We start from the raw sequence: 16,178 nt of genomic DNA, 5'->3' as shown, positions 1-16,178 counted from the left end.
GCCTCATTAGCATAAACATGGCGGCTGCTTTTTTCGAAATGGAGTTTTAAAAAAAAGGCAGTCTAGATGCAGATCTGTTGAAAATAAAGCCTTTTTTTGACCGATCCTGTAAACCTCATTTTTTGAGGAATACAGGATCTATCGAAAAAGGCTTTATATTTCAACAGATCTGCATCTAGACTGCCGGGTTTTTTTTAAAAAGCTCTATTTTGAAAAAAATCAGCTGCCATGTTTATGCTAATGAGGCATGGGATATACAAATCCCTGCTTCATTAGCAATTTCGATGGGTACAATTTTCAGACATGGTTAAATCCCATTGAGTTTCAGTGGGATTTAGGCATCTGTGTCACCTAAGTGCTTTTGATAGTTTTACGCATTGTCCTCAACTTTGGCACACTAGGATTTTCTAAAGAAATTACCAAGGATAGCACTGAAGTCTTTTTATTAACACTGAGTGATAAATTATCATCCAGATTGGATTTGCTAACTGCTTTTTATTTTATAATAAAAATAAACTGAGGATATGAGTAGTTAGTTGTCATGGCTTTGGATTTTTCCCAAGCCTCGTAACACTTCAAATAATAGATACACAGGAAATAAGAATACCATATATTTGGTTTCCAGTGCTCTGATGTATTTCAAAGCAACAGGCAATTCATGTATCAAGCTTCTTGAAGGAACTATATTTACTCAGAAGGAGAAAAGATATAAACTGAATCAACTCACAGAATTATGGGGGTTTAAGACACAATGCAGTGCTGTCAGAATAAATTATTTGTATTTTGAAAAACTAGAATAATTGCTGGCATTTGAAAGATTAAAACTCTTTTCTCCTGAAAAAAGTCCAAAGCAACCCCCACTGGAAAGGGATAAACAATGTCTTAGTTTCAGATAAATTCGCGTGTTCTAGTGCAGTGATGGGCTACCATGATTAGTAACAGAGGGATAGCCGTGTAAGTCTGAATCTGCAAAAGCGATGAGGAGTCCTGTGGCACCTTACAGACTAACTGAAGTGTAGGAGCATAAGCTTTCGTGGGCAAAGACCCACTTCGCCAGATGCATGTAGTGGAAATTTCCAGAGGCAGGTATAAATATGCAGGCCAGGATCAGGCTGGAGATGACAAGGTGGATCCAATCAAGGAGGATGAGGCCCACTTCTAGCAGCTGATCTGGAGGTGTGAATTCAAAGAGAGCAGAAGCTGCTTTTGTAGTTAGCGAGCCATTCACAGTCTTTGTTTAATCCAGAGTTGATTGTGTCAAACGTGAAGATGAACTGTAGCTCAGCAGTTTCTCTTTGAAGTCTGGTCCTGAAGTTTTTTTGCTGCAGCATGGCTACTTTTAGATCTGCAATTGTGTGTCCAGGAAGATTGAACTGTTCCCCTACAGGTTTTTGTATGTTGCCATTCCTAATATCAGATTTGTGTCCATTGATTCTTTTACGTAGGGATTGTCCAGTTTGGCCGATGTATATAGCAGTGGGGCATTGTTGGCACATGATGGCATATATTACGTTGGTGGATATGCAGGAGAATGTACCAGTGACAATATGGCTGATCTGGTTAGGTCCTGTGATGGTGTTGCTGGTGTACTAATCATGCTGCACATGATTAGTAAGTGTGCCTCATGTGGTCCATGGACCCCCTGAGTGCTACCCTCCCCCATGTGCTGCTAACTCATTCAGCTTCACACTTCTTTGCTCCTCCCCTGCCTTCTCATCACTTTCAGCACCTCATGAATCTGACGCTTTGCATTCCATCCCTGCTTCCCCCCACTCCCTTCCTATGTTCCAGCCGTACCAGCTCTGTCCCTGGTGAATCTGAAGATAGCTGCTCCCAGGGTGGGCGGGGCTTCGGCCCTCAGCTATCTGCTTAGTCACCACCAGCTGCTAGCACTGCCAGCTGCGTCCCTAGCTTCAGGGGCCCCTTTATCCTTCCTATATTCCAAGGCTGCCAGCTCCATCCCCTCGGGAAGCTGGTGGTGGCTGCTCCCTGGATGGGCATGACTCTCGCTGGAGCGAGAACACTGGGAAGAGCTCATTTGCGGCTTTCCAGCTCGGGGGAGGGGAGGGCAGGGCAGGAGTGGTGATAGAGTATGAATTGGCGGATTTGTGACACTCTGAATGTGCTGGGAGGGAAGGGCAGGGAAGGGCAAGAAAAAGGAAGTGCAGGGCTCCAGTATTCCAGTGTGCTAGAGATGTGTGAGGAAGAGGGCATACAGGGGGTCTGCAGTCCACAGGCAGAACCCCAATGGGCCACAGGTTGCCCACCACCGTTCTAGAGCAAGCTTTTTGGTGTGGAAGCTTCTCTGAAGTTGAAATATGGCTTTCAAAGTAACATTACACCATTATTTTAAAGAGATTCTGGCTTTTGCATTGTGGTTCAGGATTCATCTCCTAAAGATGAGCATCTTGTCTTTTCTACAGATCTTTCAAGGCCTGTCCAGTTTTATCACTGAAAATAAAAGATTTTTAACTCCCTCCTTCCTCCTCCCCGACTGCAGAAACTTTCTTTGGAAAGGCAAAAAGCTCGAATTAAAGATCCACAGAAGAAACCTAAACTGCACAACGTGTCGCAAACAGACGAGTCATGCCCACAGGCTCTGTGTTGAGTATCCTGTCCCTAAGCAGTGTCTTCCATAGGTGGAAGTTGAAGGCTAACTGTCCCCTGCCTTTCCCCATATTTCTGTCTGCTGCATCAATCAATATGGCATCTTTGAGCTGGAGATATCATAGTCTGCCTTGGGATTTCCTTACCATTTTTATGGTAACTGTAGGCATCTCTAAGTGTAGACAGAAACACAAGTAAATATATTTTTCCATTTATATCATGGTTGCAAAATTGCTCCATTTAGTCATTCGATCCAAAGGTAACAATGTATGGTTAATATGATAACTGATCCTGTGTCCTCAGTCATGTTTGCTTATTGCATCCACATCTTATTGATAAAAAACATATTTAGTAGCCATTCTGCAAGGTTCATTTCACTTATTCACACTAATTTACTCTTCCCTTTTAGATTTCACTTTAGCAATTCTAAATAAAGAGATAAACATAGTAGCACATACAGAGTGTAATTTGCTGTTTTCAGAGAGCAAGCCCAAGACCTAGGGACCACCCGTGTCACACTTAAGTCCTGTCTTTAACAAAAAAAATCCCTAGATGCTGCATATTCAACTTGCATAGATTACTGTAAAAACTGTCATTACACTTCTTTTGATCTGATGGGCACTGCAATTTATTTAAGCACATTGGATTGGGGTCAGAATACATTTTGAGAGAGGAGCAGAGGCAATTTTCTACAAGAGTTTCTGCAGATGATGTGAAATGCATTTAATGAAAAGCTTTTACCAGCAATATATCCTCAATTAGACCATCATTAATATTTATTTATAGCATTTTACTAATGGCATATTTGTTTTTATAATGTATTTAATTAGCACATAGTGATCTTGATTAACTTAATGTGCGATTCAACTCTATATATCCCATAAGCAGGACATATTTTCAGCTGAGTGTTGGAAGAGGAATGTTTTGCATGCGAAAAACATAGGGTCACATATGAGGAATGTAGGGTCCATTGTGGCATCTCTTAATATTCAAACTAATAGTTATGATTTGCAGCCAACATTGTACACCTCAGATTGTCTCATCAACCCAAGTTTATATCTTACCCAATGTCAATTTTTATATGCAGGGCCATGCATAGGGTGTCAAGACTGATCTCCTCTTTCAGAATAAAGGTGCAATTATGATTCTTTGTGCTGTGGACAGTGGTTTCAAATACAAATCAGGGTGGTTTTTTTCTGTTTTCTTTCCTGTCTTCTCTTTTTTCCCTTTCACATTTACTTTGATAATTACTTTCTTCTCTGTCATTTAGGTGGACTCTCCTCTGTTTACCTTTTTCTGTCTATACGTCTCCTATAACTTGTCTCTTTCCGCAGAAAGATCAGGAACTTGCTATTCCAAAGACTAGGGTCACTGAACTGAATTTCATTATAATAATAAAACCACGAAGCATGAATCTCTTTCTCTCTCTCTGTGTGTGTGTGTGGGGCGTGTGTGTGTGTGTGTGTGTGTGTGTGTGTGTGTGTGTGTATACACACACACCCCACACAAAATACCAAAATCCTATTTCTGCCTATTTGGCCATCTGTACAAAAACATACACTATACTGTTTAGCTTTATTCTACTTGATCAAATAAATAAATAATAAAATATCTATAAAATAGATTTTTTCATGTGCATAATACCACTCTGTACTTAAATTAATCTTTTTTATCTACTGTAATAATATTCTGTATTCATATGCTACAAATTAAATAAAAGGACAAATGTGGGTTTCATTCCTGTTGCACTGAAGAAGTTATAATACCGTGCCATTATTAATGTGCCCATTATAAGATTTTTAATGACTTACATCAAGAATAATGGTTAAAACTAAACATAGATAAAGCCAATGGGGGAAACCACATGAAGTCTGGCATTATCATAGTGAAACAATTTTTAGCAATGGTTTTTTTTTGGGGGGGGGGGGAGAGTTTATAATGCTTTGCAGAAAATTAAGTGTGTTTGTGTGTCTGGGGGAGAGAACAGAGGAAAAAATATGCTATTAGAATACATTTTTAATATACTCTTGTTTAAATGATATTTTAATGGATTTATTTACCATGACTGAAGGAGTGTAAATAAATACCTATGTTTTCCAGTGCATCTAAGCTAATTAACTGTGCTTCATGAGCAGCAATAATATGTTTAATTTTCTTTTATATTCTTTTCTTAATATTTTATATACTTACACTAGAAAAAATAACACTTATGCAGGCTAATTGCTCTTACTCATCATTAGGTTAAAAATATTTTACAGTTAAACACAATTTCACCCCTAATATTTTGGATTAATTGTTCTAATCTTTTTCTTGCATGAGGAGGGCTAATAATTGAACCTTCAGGATCCTATTTCACAAAAGAAATATACTACTACTTACATCTAGTGGGGGTAAACACACATTTAATTTTCCACTAAAATTCATTCAAACATGTTGATTTACAAAAAAATCAAATTCACATTTTTACTTGCCATGGCAAAACTCTTGTCATTCATGGGGGCATTTATTTTCATGCACCCATGAACAACAAAGCTTTTGCTGATCAAGTGCAAGTGTAGACCTAGCCCAAGTCAGAGTTCTGTCGAATTTCTCAATTTCCACATTTGGGCATCTCTCTGTCCTGCAGGAAAACTTCTGAACAATTTCTGTATAAATTCAAAAGTATTCTCTCTAGAGTACCCTGTATCCAACCTTTGATCACATCAATATCCTCTCTCACCTGGAATAAAATACACATGGGTTTTCACAAGTCAGTTTCCTTATTTACTAGAGGATCGCCATTATTTATATAACTGACCCTCTGCTTTGTCGTTTCCATCCCAGTCATTAATTCAGCTACTATATCACTTAATTCCTTAATTTCTCTAGTTTCACTTATGTCTGGTAGCTTCTAATTTAGTTTTGTACCTTTCTTTCAGAATAGCACAGCTATTTGCTCACCATCCCTACAGGAGTCTCAGGAATTTCCTGCTGGAGGCCAACATGGAAATGCTGAGCAGTGCTGCTAGTGGGAAGGTCTCCTTTCTAATAAAGATTGGTCAGTCTTTTTGGAGTGAGGTATGAAACTAGATCAAAAATTTTTTTTTTATATCAATAGACTTTGTTGATTTGCTCCTGAAGATAGGACCTGACCTTCTGTTTCTATACAGAATGTACACTTTGTTTAAGCACTGGAATAATTTCAAATGAAAATTCCTTGTAAGAGTTTTCTTTCTCATTAGAAACCACTTTATTTCTAAAATGTTCTTTCAGAATATATTTCAGGCAAGGTACCAAAGTAAATCAAACTGCTTCAATTTTTTTACTTGGAAATCAGAATGAAAATGTTCAGCTATACATACAAATAAATTGTATTTAGAAGAATAAGGATGATCTCATTCTGGAGTTCAGTGATTTGTCTATCATCTTCTATCCTACCCCGAACCATGCATACTCCTTTCATTTTGCAGGTGCACTGAAAGTAAATATATGTGCTTAACTAGAATAAAGCTAGTTAAAAAAAAAAAAGGAAAATATTTAATAAAAATCTTTGAACTTTCAATTTTGTTTCTCTGACAGCGTTTAAATGGAATAATTCTTCATTTTCTTGAAAATTTTCTTGATATTTTTTCCCCTGAATTCAAAATGTTAATGACCAGAAATATGATTTTAGTAAACAAATTTAATTGTAAATTTTAAATAAAAATGTTGATAAACATTCCAGAAAGTTTCACAATCTGAGAAACTGATGTCCACAAATTTTTGTGAACCGTTGCAATTTTAAAAAAAAGCCTTATTTTGACATTCACTAGCAAATAATTATAACTGACTCTAATAAAAACTTTCGTTATTCATTATACTGTCTTTTTAAAGCTGCTAAGCAAACCAAAGTTATAAGCATAACCTTGGGCCTGCCTCTGTAGTGAAAAGAAAATGCTTCAGAAATAAAAAAGAAGCTAGTGTAGATAGTGAGTGATCAGAGAGTCACATGTGCTTTACTACGTTACAGTTGAAATCCTACAAAGAATTGCCTACAGGGCTAAAAATGTAAAGGAGTTTCAATAAATTAGAGCTAACCTGGAGTATTTTTATGGAACTTGCTTGTTGTGTACAAATGTCACAGAAAACAGAAGACATTAAACTTGCAAATAGATCTACAAAGGATGAATCTATTCAATTTCTAGGATGAGAGGGGCCACAGGAAAAAGAAAAGGCATCACAGACATAAACTATAGCATATTTCTATCATGCATTTGCCTTTTATCTTATATAAAGGAACTAGCTGATGGAAAGTGACAGAAGATGGAAAGAGAAATGCACACTTTATTGTTTGCAATAAGACACGCAAGAAAAACTAACTAGGCAATAAATAAATAATTCACTAAAATAAGAGATGTTGTAGCTATTTATATCTATATTAATTTGCATGTAGATATCAAACATACTACCAGCAAGTTCCAATTAGTGTATAATACAGCTATCCATCATGAATAGTATAAACACAGATCTCCTCTCTGCACTGAATTCCTGTTTGTTTCTGTCTGCAGTGTAGGGTGTTTATTGATCTTTAAAGCTCCGAATGATCCAAGGCCCAGATATCTGAAAAGTATCCTACCTTATCATATCATTTAGATTATCATCTGGAAGTCTGCTATTGGTTCTTAAATTTGTACAAAACTCCAATCCAGCAAAAGATTGGAAACTAATTTCTTGATGATCCTCACAGAAATAACAGTTTAAAGTTGAAGGCTGGAAAACACTGTATTCTTATATCACCATGTTACTGAGAAATGCCAGCACAAAGGAAAGTGGTTAGAGGGAATAGAAAATGGAAAGGAGCAAGGTAGGAGAGAAAAAGAATCGTGAAAGGTTCAGGTTTCTTCATTGGAAGATCAACTTAATCATCCAGAGTCTGATCTAAAGTCCACTGAAGTCAGTAGAAGCTACATTGTATTTGGTAGCTGCAGTTCTGCAAAAACAGAGCTGCTTATATTTTTAACAGTACTTTAATATATTTTACATGTATTTGTCAGAAAGATTGAAAAGTAAAATTTAGTCCTAATAGGAAACTCATAGAAGAATTGATAAACAAGTTAATGTTATTATTTATATTAGCTTTTGGACTGGAACTACTACTTATAAAAAAAAAAAGCATCACTCTGGTTGAAGTCTTATTCAATGTGCTATACTTACAGCAATGAAGGTGGAAAAAACCCTTCAAAATTAGAGAATTCAGTGGAGCTATTATGAGGTCATGCTACTGCAACTAGAATAATATACTAGCCTGCTACTGTAAAGAGAATATTTTTTCTATAACTATATGCAAATAGAAGTTTGGGCATAGTATTCCTCATATTGAAAGCTAAATCCTCTGTTTTCATTCCATTTTTTTGTTATTTCCATAATTCATAATAGCAGAGATCCTCTTGTTTAGATGTTTTCTGGCACTTGGTAGCTTGCCGAGTTAAATATCTGCTATTTTCTAGTCAGGTATTATTAGAGCAAGTGAACTTCCGATAACAAATAAGGATTCAGACACTGGCAATTCAGATTAGTGTAAGAACTAACACATTTTGGGAGGCGGAGAAAAAAGAAACTAGCCATGAACCTGTGTAAGTTTTATATACTGTTTCGGGGGTCGTTAATGATTAGCAGCTAGGTTAAATTCCAAATTAAACAATGGACAAATAACCAAGAAAACAAGCAAAATTCAGGAAACTAAAATGCAGAGTTGAAAAATGGGCAAATAAAAATTGTAATATTTTGCAAAATTCTGTTGCTCTGTTCAATTCACCTAACTTCTTGGATAAACTTCCTAAATTATAGTCCATTTCTACCTACATCCTTTTCAAGTCAATGAGAACTTTGTCTTGACTTCAGTGGATACGGGATCAATGTCTATCTGCTCAATTAAATATCTGACTAAATATCTTCAAGATATATTGTGTACTATATGAATAAAATCACTTATGCAAATCAATTATATTGTTTATCTTATGTTAGCAGTTTAAACTTTAATCTCTTCTGTGGTATATACAGTGCATTTTAAATGAAGAGGTGATCTTGGTAGGATGTTACATCATAATATTATTTAAACATTATTCTAAGATTGTATATACTATAGTCAGCAAAACTTTCTTCAGTCCCTTTTGTCTTCTTTATACTTTAAAGAGAAGATGTTCATTGTGTTTGAGAGACCACTAGTCTCATTCAAAGCAAAACAACTATGGAAATACTGCAGTTATTGTACCAGTTCCAGTTCCTAGTCTTGATAACTAGTACTAATATTAACATATGCAGTGGGGATTCTTCTTGTTCGTGAATGCACAACTTGATTCACACGGCATGTGATGAGGGTTCATCACTGAATTTGGTCCATTGGTTGGATCACTAGGTTCCCCGGCCCAGGACAGATAGTGATGGGGAGTTTGACATGTTTCACGGTGCGCTAGAGATTTAAATCCTTATCTTGTACCTTTGAAGGTTCCTCTCAAATAAGATATGATTGCTAAAAAGTACATATTTTTTCACTGTAAAGTGCTGGGAATAATTGACACAATTTTAAAGTGAGCTAATTGAAAATAATAATACCTCCCAGGATTGAACAATTAAATCACTTGAAAATTAGATTTTTGGAACAAATTCTAATCACAGATATGGAGTGTGTTTGGGGGGAAAAAAGAAAAATCTACCATCAGAGTAGTGGCTGTTTCAAGATTTGCAGCAGTAGGCACCATGCACTTCAAATTCTCATGTGGTGCTTTGCGTTTTAATGGCCTGCCAAATGCCTGCCAAAGTACAATAGCTGTAGAGAACACCCAGCAATAAAAGCAATTTATGAGTTTGAACAACCAAGCAAACAGCAAGCTGAAGTTCTTGAGAGGCACTGGTCAAATAATATTTCCATAGTACTTTATTTTCTTTTATTATTCTCTATTTTCTATAATACCTCTTGAAAATAGTGTTTGCTATCCTGCTAGTTTTGTTGGGAAATGTGGATTTTGATTAATCTCTTAAAATTTAAGTGGCCATGGGCTTCACATGATTTCTTTAGTTTAACATTACATTTGACCCTTCATTCCTCACACCCTTTTCTTTGACTCTGATAATAGCACTGTACTTTCTGCCATCAATAAAGGTTAGTGAGGTGGCTGGCAACCTCAACTTTCTCTTGCAGATTTCTTTGTATTAACCATCACTCATGTCCAGGTTATTTAAAGGTCCTATCAATTTCCTTTCTATAGGTGTCTGTGCTGAAATGTAAGCCTGTTAGGGAGCTTTGGGCTTGAGCTTCTAAATTGTATTTTATCTGTACTTTTTTTTTATTAACCCATGCTCAAACCTAGATCTCTGGCATCCAAACTGCAGTATCCAAATCTGAGCCCTTCACCCATTCTTAACATGCCTTCCTACTCCCCCACAATATGGATACTGTATCCATAGGACCATGTTGTACTGTGGGGAAAACTTTGCTCATGTTGCACTTTACCAGAAATAAATTGGCTTTGCAAAGTCTTGATAAGTTTGTTCTCTGTTGCAAACCCTGGAGGCTTTCTGACTATACTTACAGATCTGTGATAGGGAAAGAATGGACTAATGCTGACCTGGACTGCTATTGGAAATGGAGTGGTGAGTGGTTCAGTAGACTGCAAATAGTTGGGTTAGAAAGGACTAAGGAAGTTGTCCCATGGAATTGTGGGATACTGCTGGCTGACTCCCAGAACCCGAGTCAAGTGGAGATGTACCTACACTACAAAGCATTGTGCTCAGATCCTGGGTCCCATCTTAACTCAAGTTCAGATGCACCAGCCTTAAAGGATCCTGGGTCCATGCCTTGGGATAGAGCATCTATAGTGCAGATACAAGGGGGAGCTAGACACTAGCCTGAGCTCAGCATGGGCTTAAGGAGGCATACCCTATAACATCTCTAAAATCCAGTACTTCCTTTCTGTTCTAAATGAAAAATCTGGTTTATGCCTACATGACCAGTGATTACTGTAATTGTGAAACTGACCAAAATACTAGTACCAAAATCTTCTCTTGTCATTGCATTCACATAATTTCCCTAGATTCTTTTCCACATCAGTTTTAAGTTCCCTGACTTCATCTCTAGGGCATTACACATCTCCAATAGTTGTGTATGTCCCTCCCCTCCCCATACATATTATCCTTTAATTGTATTGTTACAGCCAATTTAGACTGTATGTTCCTCAGGGCAATGACTGTCAGAGCTTTTGTGTTTTATCAAGTGATGTGAACACTTACAGTGCTATCAAAATAATAACCACAATCCACAGGGCATCACACATGTCAAATCATATTTGTTGTGCACCAGATCACTAAGGATAGCTGTTTTCATATAGTCATTTTCTCCAGCATATGGCATATAGTGATTTAGGTTAAGCTAATGAAGTTACTTCTGTTGTATTGAGTGCAACATTTTGATTGATGGATTTGCACAGGTTTATCTAATGGCACAATAAGGGTGGCTTCTCTGAAGGAGATAGCAAAGGGAAATTGTGAGGTTATGTACATTTCTATGGATTCAATTCACATTTCACTTACACTGATGTATCTCAGGAGTAACTCAATTGAAATAAATAAGAGTTAAGATGGTGTTAAACACTTGGAAGGGAAGGAAGAATAAGATATGAGCATTCATGAGCCTACTTTTTTTGCATTCTTCTACATCTCCCCTACTAGTAAAAATGTTATTTGGCATACTCCCTGGCCCCCTTCTCTCCATTCTGCTGCACCATCATGGCTCTGAGCCAGAACTGTTTCACAGCAGCAGATGGCAGGAGGATATACAAGCGATTCCTTCAGCCTTCCTACAAACCTCTTTGACACATGAGGTTCCTTCTGGATTGTGGAGATATTTGGCAGGAACTAGTGATGACCCCAAGCTGCAAACAGATGCAGATCCAGACATTTATAGAATTCTGGGTGGTCACATCAAGCAACATAGTTTAAGCCATTATAAAACTGGAAAAAGTCTCAGGGGTAGCTATGTTAGTCGTTTGCTTTCATGGGCAAAACCCGCTTCCTCTTTTTGCCCACAAAAGCTCAAAGTTCAGTCTGTTTTAGTGTTTGGACCCATGTACGTGGAATTGAACTGAAACAAATATGCCACTGAAACTAATTTTCACATAAATCACTAAACACCTTGCCACACAAACACTCAGAGCATGTCTACACTAGAGAGAAGATGGACCCTCCAAAGGTTGATCTTCTAGCGTGTGATTTAGCGGCTCTAATGTAGACCCATAAATTGAATATTGAGGGCAGCCCGTCTAGGCACCTGGTGGTACTCATTCTGTGAAGAGTTAGAGAAGCCAACAGAAGCATGTGCTCCCATTCACCTTCTGCAGTGTTGACATTGCAGCAGCTCGGTGTAAGGTATGACATCCTGCCAGGTCTAGTATAGATCAGGCCTCGGTCTTCAACAAATACAAGACTTAGCAAAGCACTCCAAATAATAATTGCTTGAGCTACTCAGTCTACATCCCAAGAGTAGCTGAGTTTAAGTAGAAATTGACATCAAGTAATTAGGAACAAGAGTCAGGGGAAAATGTGAAAAGATGGAAACAACACGGAGCTTTAAACTGTTACATCAGTACAAACAAGTATCTTCATTACTACTGGTAACAGACAGAGGAAAATGTCAGCAGCTGACAAGTTCTATCTACTTTTTCTAGTCTTGATTTTTAGGTAGAGCACTGGAGAGAGGCTCTAGAAAATGCCCCAGAAGTGTAATAGATATCTCAGCTAAGACTTCTGCTACACTAATTTAGTAGTGCCTAGAGATGCGAAATAACAACCCTGTTACCTTTTATCTGACCAGAATCTCTTGTCTGCCTTGCTTTAGCTAAGGTTACATTACATTGTCTGTCAGGTTGTCTTCCAATTCCACTTCAGTCACAGAGAATTATAAACTATGTATATAGCTTAATCACACTGCCTGAAATGGCCTCTGGAGAAGTAATAGGTTGAGATATTTCAGAAGGAGAAGCTGCTGAATGTCAGTTTTCAGTAAAGCTCACGTTAGAAGCTGATAGCTCAAACAATAATACCAGTAACTTATCTTCATAGGCCATTGTAACTGACACCAGCTCATAGGTAATTTTCAGATATCAAATACAATATTGTGCTGTTGTTTTACTTTGTGTAGTTCTGTTTCAGGGATAGCAAATACTAAAACTCGGAAACTTGCATAGAGATTTTGAGTTAGAATCATAGAATAATAGAACTGGAAGGGACCTTGAGAGGTCATCGAGTCCAGCCCCCCGCCCTCAAGGCAAAACCAAGCTCCATCTACACCATCCCTGACAGATGTCTATCTAACCTGTTCTTAAATATCTCCAGAGAGGGAGATTCCACCACCTCCCTTGGCAATTTATTCCAATGTTTGACCACCCTGACAGTTAGGAATTTTTTCCTAATGTCCAATCTAAACTTCCCCTGCTGCACTTTAAGCCCATTACTCCTTGTCCTGTCCTCAGAAACCAAGAGGAACAAATTTTCTCCTTCCTCTTTGTGACACCCTTTTAGATATTTGAAAACCGCTATCATGTCCCCCCTTAATCTTCTTTTTTCCAAACTAAACAAGCCCAGTTCATGAAGCCTGGCTTCATAGGTCATGTTCTCTAAACCTTTAATCATTCTTGTCGCTCTTCTCTGTACCCTTTCCAATTACTCCACATCTTTCTTGAAATGTGGCGCCCAGAACTGGACACAGTACTCCAGCTGAGGCCTAACTAGTGCAGAGTAGAGCGGCAGAATGACTTCACGAGTTTTGCTTACAACACACCTGTTGATACAACAGAGTTATTTCTGCTGACTCATCTTCACAGCCAGGGCAGGAGGGATCCTGATACCTTCCAATCTAGTAGGATGGAATGGTTTGGAACAGTGTCTGATGCTGAGGCAAAGGAAACTAGGGCAGGGAAGAATGGATCCTGTGGGGAAAACACAGGCACAAATGTAGTCTGATATATACAATATTGCTATTAAGCAAAGGAAAGTTCCAGAAAGAAGAGATTTGAAGAATTAATCCAATGGCTGATCATAGCATGTGGGTGAACATTAATGAAATATGGAGTACAACATGGTACCCTACATAGTTAGTTGATAAATCTCTTCCTTGAAATGGACAAAAGATAAGGCGCCAAGGTGACGACTCTGAAATCTGCAGCAGCCTTTCAAGGCAGTGGAGTTTTACCACTGATTTATTTTTAAAAATCTAGTATGATTGCCACTAATCTAGTATGATTGCATCTGTTTAAGAGGGGGAGTACAATCTGTAATTTTTTATCTTCTCTCTGTGTTTTATTGAATTAATTTCAATTTCTTTATCCTTTTAATGGAAAATCTAGTAATAAAATGTGTGCCATAACTTTCCCATTTAAACATATGAATTTTGTATTTTTTTGCACAGTCAAAACTAGGACTTTTCCCATTTGCTTATCCCGACAATATTACAAATAGGTCATGCTCCAGGACCGAGTCACAAGATCACTTTATGGTAAAATTTTGGTGACAGATGAAGGTCTACATCTGTCAATAAATAGGATTCCTGGAGCACTGAATTAGACATTCGTCTCTGCATGTGCAGACACCACAACGCTGTGCTACTGCAGTATCTGATGAAAACCAAGATTGTGTATTCTTGGCCAAAGCTCTTGAAAGGAAATTGGCATATGGAGCATGAGTTACTGGAACAATAAGGATCCGATTATTATCTGGTGTAATTTTGCATAGTTTCATCACTTTGAGACCTGGCCCCTACATTTAAGCCACTGACTGACTAGAGGACAATTTCTCCATTGCTATATCTTTGAATTTCTTCATTTTCTGGGCTCAAAACAGATCCTTATAGGATGAACGCATATTTATCTGGTTTAATTTATTATTATAGCATTTAATATAGAGCAAATGTGTCCAGCAAGTAGTATTTAGCCTACTTATAGTTCTTTCAATGAAATATATAGCTCTGAGAAATCAAGAATAATAGTATCCTGAAGCATTTAAAAATCAGATTATTGATGTTCTTCTAATGTTGCTGAAAGTATATAATATTCTTGGCTCTTGAAAGTTCAAAATGTATCATTTTAATTGTCTGGAATGATACCCTTTCTTGTTAGATTAACTAAGACTATTTTTTTTTCTTTTTCTTTTCTTTCTCTTAGTTGGAAGACAGAAGATTATTTGTAATTATTAGTTTTTCAAAAAATTAAAATAATTATTTCTCTCCTGTTCTTTGCCTATTAATATATTCTAAATAAAATGAAAAATACTAAATATAATACATTGTCCAGAGAAAATTATGACACTGAAATAAATGAGACTCAGATAGAATTTGGTAATGAAGTGGAAAATTAAAAATTTAGACTGTAACTCATTCCTTTTTGCAATGGCCCTGAATTTATGCACCTTTCTGGTATATAAATTCAGAAACAAAGAGAAGGCTAAAAAGAAAATTAAAAATACAGGTACTTTTGTCTCACAGTGAGCATAACAATAAAAATGTAAATCCTACTTCAGTCTACATCTCTGCTGAAGTATTAGAAAAAAGATTAATTATTTTAACCCCATGATTAGACTACATTGATGTTCTTGATAGATGTGTGTTTGCCCTATGATTTATTAATACTCTTAACCATAAGTAGTTATTTCTCTTTCCTATGGCATTCATTAAAAATAAAAACCAGCTACATTAATTGCCAGACCATATCACACTGCTTTTGGGCCTGATCCTGCATTCCTGGTTCACCCCCAAATGCCACTAAAATTGTTGGATGGTTTGGATAAACTCGGATTCCTTGTATATAAGTAAGCTTTCAGAATTCTCATGCATTTATTAATATCTTGGCTTGATTTTAGGGTGTAATTGCACAGCTGCTTCTTCTGCAAGAGTTTTGAAAGTATACAAAACTATCAATGTCATACATTAATTGCTACTCAATAGTTCAAAGCCACAGCACTTAGAACTAATTCATTTCCTTCCATTTTTCTTCCTTGGTGATGTAACTTTGTTCAGGAATAGGCTCCTTTAATAGCTTTATATTTTTTTAAAAAACCTCTGTTAACAAGGAATTGGATTTTCAACCCAATCAATAATGTTAAAATTAAACTATATGTGCACCATGTCATCTGCTCCTCCTCCCTTATCTATTTTATCTCTCTTCAAGACCATCTCCTGGCTATGATAATTAATTCAAAGTGGAGTGAGTAGCTGGCTTGATAGAACCACTTGGAAAGAGACAAGAATTAGGCAGTCTAGGCACCTAATAACACATCATATAAGTTGGCCTTCACAATAACTTTATAAATAATAAAAACCTAGGGTAAATTTTGGTGGAAATGTACTCTGCTGAATTTGTAAGTGATTTGTGTTGTATTTAGAAAGTGGGTAGCAATAATAAAAGGAAAGAAGAAAAAAATTAACAGTGCTAACTTCTCCCTCCTCAAAATATTTTCTTAGATGCATAAGTGGATATGAAAAATACTAGGATTTTAGTCAATGACCATTACCATAACAGAACTAGAAGTGTTATTACACTTGACATCCTGTATCTCCCACATGCTGAGTA

The 16,178-nt window shown here is 36.9% G+C and overlaps 1 long non-coding RNA gene across 1 annotated transcript in view; it reads left to right on the top strand.

Moving 5' to 3' along the window:
* The window catches only part of LOC112547677 (uncharacterized), a 336,526-nt gene that overhangs the window by 272,015 nt on the left and 48,333 nt on the right, over nucleotides 1-16,178 (top strand). Inside the window, exon 3 of the long non-coding RNA XR_012906383.2 lies at nucleotides 5,526-5,664. This is a non-coding gene — a long non-coding RNA (uncharacterized LOC112547677). The remainder of the gene's footprint in view (nucleotides 1-5,525; nucleotides 5,665-16,178) is intronic.

The sequence above is a fragment of the Pelodiscus sinensis genome, chromosome 10 (genome assembly GCF_052426305.1).
Source record: "Pelodiscus sinensis isolate ZL-2025 chromosome 10, ASM5242630v1, whole genome shotgun sequence".
Classification (NCBI taxonomy): Eukaryota; Metazoa; Chordata; order Testudines; family Trionychidae; genus Pelodiscus; species Pelodiscus sinensis.
This window is presented reverse-complemented; position numbering and strand designations above follow the sequence as displayed.